We start from the raw sequence: 6,219 nt of genomic DNA, 5'->3' as shown, positions 1-6,219 counted from the left end.
CGAGATGTTCATTTCATTGGCTGTCAACTTAGCCGAAACATAACGAATATTGTAATTAGCCACGTGCATAACAGCTTTGTTTTTTTTAGGTTAAACCTCTAGATTCGGCATCCTTTATATAATAATTTACAAATAATATTCAAACCGTAGACATTTATTTGAAAATTTAAACAAAGCAAGTACATATATCCAGGGGGTCATTTTTTTCTGTAAGTGGAAAAGGGGGTTCAGTTTTTTTATAACTTCAAAGAGGGGGGGGTCATTTTTTTGCACACGGATTTCAAGGGGGATCCAAATTTTTAGTTAAGCAGAGCATTACACCAGTCAAATTAAAACATATTTTACCACCATTAAACATTTTATTTCATTGTCACATGCATGATCTCTGGTAAACAGTTGACACATCAACATAACCATCAGGACCTAAAACATTTACAGTTATTAAATCAAATTGGCCCGACTTATCTGCTGACGATTCAATTTCCTTACCAATATCTTGAATCTCAAGAGCTGTGTCTGATTCTGCTTGATTTTGATAAGACTTTTCCAAGTATCAAGTTCTGGAATTGAAGACTAATTTTTTATTGTAAGAATTCTTTAACATCTCACCTGTTTTTGCTTCAAAGAGTAGTGAAGGGAACTATGGTTATAACGGTAATAAGAAGAATGTTATCCAGGGACAAAGGCCAGACATGGAAAACAGACGTACAAAGAACATGAAATTTGTTAAAATCAAATATACAAATTAACAAAAGCAAATGAGCAACTATGACTCCACTATAAACTTGGAGCATGGACCAGGTGCGCCAGTAGGGTAAGCGTCCTCTGCTTTTCTAGATACACCCGCCGAATTGCTCATAAAAAGTCAAGTCCGGGGTAGACGAAAGAGGAAAGGAAAACCATGACACGCTGAACAAATCAGTTTTCATGGCGCAGATGGATACACCATAGCGATCCACGATTTCATGATGACGACCGTAATATAAAACTTCTATAGGAATGGCTTCAATCTTGTAGCAACACGACCCTGTTCCAGAAGTTTATGTGTTAGAATTCTAGCCCGATACAAAACTGCGTAGTTTCGGCAAGCACTGGCATAATGTAGGAGTTCTTACATGAAAACTCCATACGCATGTTTAATAGAGGGGGTATCACATTTAAAAAAAAAGTGTTTTTAAGGGGGATAAGAAAATATCATGGGGGTCAAGAAAATTTTATATGATTTCATAAAGACCAGTCCCCCCTCCCAGGTAAATAATGATAAATTTCTATATCCATTTGAATCGTAAGGGGAAAAGGGGGCTATATAATCAAATTTTGTGTCCTGGATCTTTTTATGTAATATTCAAACCAGAACCTTCTTTTTCGCCTATTGCATCTTTGTATTTATATAAAATCATATATCATTGTCCTGCCTTTCTATTTCAAATGTGATCATAGCCCCGACCCCACTCATAAAAATCGACTTGGTTACTCGGAGGCGTATTCTGGTGGGGGAGTGCGCCCCCTAAAATTTGCAAAGCATGGGTTGTCATGGGTAGATTTAGGCGATTTCAAGTTGAAACTGCTCCGCTCGGCAGAATTTTTACTGTGCTCCCCTATCTAAAATCCTGGATCCGTCCCTGTTACTCCTACAACGTAAGAGGTTGGAATTCCGTTCCTCTATACCCCAGGATGGCACCAAGTCAGAAAATAGCTTGCCAGACAACCTTTAGCATTGCTGGAGTACAACATGGTTTGCTACCTAAGCATTGTATTGTTTTTTTTTTATATATATATATTTATTTATTGCTTTTATGGAGAATATTAAAATAGTTTCAAAACAGGGAACTTGTTTCATGCTAGACGGTTAAAGCAAAATATGATGAAAGCTATTTACAGGTTAGTGAACAGGGACGGCTCCAGACACTTTGAAAAGGAGGGGTGCAAACCAAAGTGATGGTGATACTAACACATTATTTTCCATGTTTTGTCAATTTTACACATGAAAATGACTAATTTTCTTGTAAAAAGGAGGTGTTGCCAACCCCCTCTGATCAGTGAACAGGTATTACCAGCACAGTTGACTAATAATTATCATTTCGATAAGATGTCCTATTAAACAGATGCATCATGAGCTTATGGTATGATTATCCTCACCTCAACATCTCTCCTAACTTGTGAACAAAAAAAAAAAAATCACAATTTACCAGTCTTGTAGAGTTTATACAAGGAAACCATGAATTCAGATCAATTCAATGTAAATTATAGGTGCAAGTACATGGCATGATTATGATTAGCTCAAAATTCAACAATAAATCCTTCTTTTTCAAAATGTTTAATGTCTGTGAATGTTTATATTTTATTCTATTTACCCATGGAATTTTTTTCATTGATAGGTTGTGGTTTCAATGCATATTGCAATTATTTCTTGCATTTCAGGACAAGAATGTTTTACTGTATGAAATGATCCTGCTTTATACGTTTTGAGGCGGTTTCATAGTGCTACCTCACAGAATCAACAGTTGCTTAGCCAAATAGTTGTTACACAAAATTACTTGTTCGAGAAGTAGTGAAAGATTTAGCACTCACTAGTCATAAGTAGAAAACTTATATACATGTACCATTTATGTTTGCCAAAAGAGATAGTCATTCAAAAAACAAAGCAAGTAACGATAAAGCTTCTACAAGTGAAATCACCACATGGATATCAATAATGGGCAAACCACATACCATTAAGCAATCTATAAAAAGGCCCAAAAACAAATAAAGTAAAACTATTTACAAAAGACCATAATCAACCTAATCTACAGAAAACAAAGAAGTAATTTTTTAGCTCAGTTGATAGAGTGACAGCTTGCAGTGCAAGGGATTCTAGGTTGTAGTCCAGGATGGTACTGTCAAGAAATATACATGGTTGTTATTGTATACATGTATGAAAGTGACTTTTACTTTTGAAGCACAACACATTTAAACCTTGTACATTTGCACAAGAAATATGATTTTGAAAATATTTATTTTCAAACTTCAGCGTCATATCAGCTTTCATTACAGTGTAAGCAGAGATTTGAACAGCATTGAAGATCATCTAAATTGTACATGTATGAATTTTTTTCAGTCATATATATGCCATGGATGACCTGGAAGTATAAAAATCAGTAATAAATATACATAAAACTCATATTCAAAGTTATTGTGATTCGTGAATCCTGTATTGAAGTAGACCTTTATTTAGGTAAATCCTACATTATATGGCTCATTGGATGTTTTTTTTTCTTCAAACAAAACATCCCATTATGCTAAAATATTATGTCTATGTTACAACCTTCATTTAAGTGTCATGGGAACTGTAGTGCTACATTTTAAGCCATAAACATATATGGGATCTATCTACATTACACATGTAGAAATAATACAAATACATTTCTAAAATAAATGACTAATGAGAGTTTATAGTGAATAATCAAAAGACTTTGAAAGTGGGGATCCAAGCTATTAATTTCCTCATTTTTGCAAAAATTTTCCACATTACTTCCAACATTTCCCAACAAAAGAGGTGGTTCCTACCTTTGGAACACCTCAAATCAATATTAATTTTTTTTTCAAAAAAAAAGGCATAAAAATATTGTATACAGAACCCAAATACCTACACAATCTATTATCATACTTCATTTGAACAAAGCTTCCTGTTATGTATGACTTGTCTGGTAACTTGTATCATTGGTAGGTGAACATGACGGCTGCATCCAAAATTTTCTGGAAAATATCAAAACATATTTCCTTTTAATATGGAAAGAGATTCTGAAAATCAACATGGATAGACTTTTATCATACTGTGATGACTATGGTATAATTGTACATGTTCATGACAACATACTGTGCAAAAGAAATCTGATGACTGATAAAACTAGTTCCTTATCCTTAGTTACTGATATACAATGTAAGTCAACAGCTTGTATTTAAGGATCTATTAAAAAAGTAAAAAATATAGCACGATTAACTTCTTAAAAAATTGAAAATTGTGTCATATACAAGGTCATACAAATGTATATATTAATGTTTAGATTAATTTCCAAATCATATAATTCATGTAGTTTACTTCAAGTTATGTATGAAATGTTCTCATATGACTTACACGTACAATACATTGGAACATTAAATATAGCTTTTGATTGCTCTTGGTCAACTGTTCAGCAATACTTGTTTCACAGGAGTTTCCTTGACCTTGTACATGAATTTATTTTTGTTCTCAAAAATGAAATATGGGGTACTGTATACACAAATAACAGATTCTTGTAAGGTTTTGTATGTGTTACCCTCATCATGCTCAACAAGTTTGTATCACAGACTGTTTCATTTAAATGAAAATCAACAGTCATTGACTCAACGACAACTCTTCATGTCTTTATAAAAAATGTTTGTATGGACTATGGAACATGTATACAGTACACATGTAAGGCTTAAGAAAGTTTCTTTTGTACCATATTTCCTGTAATTTGAACTGCACTCATTTACTTAGACTACAGCACATGATTTAGACAAATTATAATTAACAAATACATGGTATATGATAAACACTTAAGTTATTTATCATAATTCTTCATTATTGTAACTGTGTTCGAGCTAAATAAAATATTTGTATTTTCATCATGGCGGCACTGTAAACAATAATGAATGCATATCATTAACGTTCGTTCGTTTTGCTAATCAATTTTTTGATATATAAAATATAAAAACAAGAAAATATAGCAAACAATTGAAATAAAAACAAACTGCCATGTTCAAAATGAAAAAATATACTCAAATAAATGGGGAAAATTTTAAATAGTTTGGTGTTTTTTTATAGAAGGTCAGGAGTTATCTCAAACTACGATTTTCAGGTTCATTTGTATACACCTTAATGTGTCACTTACTTTTTGGTGGAATATATGTCCATATGTGAGTACACGAAACTCAAATTCAGATACCCCCCCCCCTCCCCCCATGTGACAGCATGGTTTTTTACAAAATACCGTTCGGAAGTCTGATTTTAGTTCAAAAGGCATGTAAAAATCCGAGAATTTTGAACTCCTGTTTCCACGGGCTGAGAATATCAAATTTCAGTTTCAGAGGAAGTGTTCATTGATATGATAAATGCGGAACTAAAGACGGGCGGAAGAGGGGCTCACTAATTAGAGACAAGCAACCTCCGAAACAGCGCCTGACGTTCGAAATTCACTCAATGCAGCCAGTAATCTAAAAAAATGTCTGTAAAATTAAGATATAATTCGTGGAGGGGGTAGATTTGTACTCATTTTAACATGGATACGACATTTATATTCGATTATTTAAATGGGAATATAAATGCCAAACCCATGTTAAATTGAGTACAAATGTACCACCGGAAGAAATTATTTCTTTTGTAATATGATACGGAAAAATTTTCCTAGGCGTAGCCAAAATAAGGCTGTTCCGTTTTACCTTCCCCATGTGGAAGTTGGATTAAAGTTGTATATTTATGTAATCGTATGTGTTAAATGTGTGTATTTATAAAATAGATTTTAATTAGATAATCTCTCAGTCGTTAAATCGTCGCGGAAACGTTTTTAAATGAGTGTTTAGTCTCAAAGCGACAGCGAAAGAAAAGAGACAGTGCACAGGTGCTAAAGGTGAGGTTGTACCGACATACTGTTTGACGATATGAAGATGTCATATTAGAAAAGAATTTTACGCGACATTATCCGATTTGCAACGACGTTTAATTTGAATGATGTTCGAAGATTTTGAAAGGCCTGTCTGCAGCGATTTTATAGTGAGAACAAAACGAATGTCTGCCGCTGCGTGTAACTTAAGAAACAAGAAGCGACTAACAGTGACATGAAGCGAAATTGAATTATTTTAGGAATGTAACTAATATATGAATATATTATATTGTGTAAAGAACTTTGGTTTGATTTTCGCATAATAAATCACAAAGCAGTTTAATTTAGATTCCTTCAGGTTGCTATTGTACTGCTTATTAGCCATTTTTCTCAAATTTTTATGTTGAAAGTATGGTAACTTTGCTATAGGTGTAAAAACCACTGGATGGAATTTTTATGAGAGATGTCCCAAACTGAAAATAAAAGATTTAAGAATGGCAACATACAGTATATTTTTTTCTATTTATTCAAAATATGAGGAATATAAATATTTTCCTTGTCAAAATTCAACAAATAAATAAGCCAAACATTCTCTTTTTTAAAGTTTCATAATAATATG

General features: G+C 33.1%; 1 long non-coding RNA gene across 1 annotated transcript; it reads right to left on the bottom strand.

Moving 5' to 3' along the window:
* Window positions 1–2,591: 2,591 nt before the first annotated feature.
* LOC148628553 (uncharacterized) lies at window positions 2,592–4,954 on the bottom strand. The gene is made up of 4 exons (XR_015923856.1): window positions 4,893–4,954; window positions 4,461–4,637; window positions 3,630–3,735; window positions 2,592–3,119 (listed from the first exon to the last, which is right to left on the bottom strand). It is a non-coding gene; the product is annotated as an uncharacterized LOC148628553 (long non-coding RNA).
* Between the last annotated feature and the right edge of the window lie 1,265 nt (window positions 4,955–6,219).

Source organism: Perna viridis, chromosome 1 (assembly GCF_037379345.1).
Source record: "Perna viridis isolate PV_CMFRI_1.1 ecotype Kerala chromosome 1, ASM3737934v1, whole genome shotgun sequence".
In the NCBI taxonomy this organism is placed as follows: Eukaryota; Metazoa; Mollusca; class Bivalvia; order Mytilida; family Mytilidae; genus Perna; species Perna viridis.
Note: the sequence above shows the minus strand (reverse complement) of the source record. Positions and strands in the feature narration are given on the sequence as shown.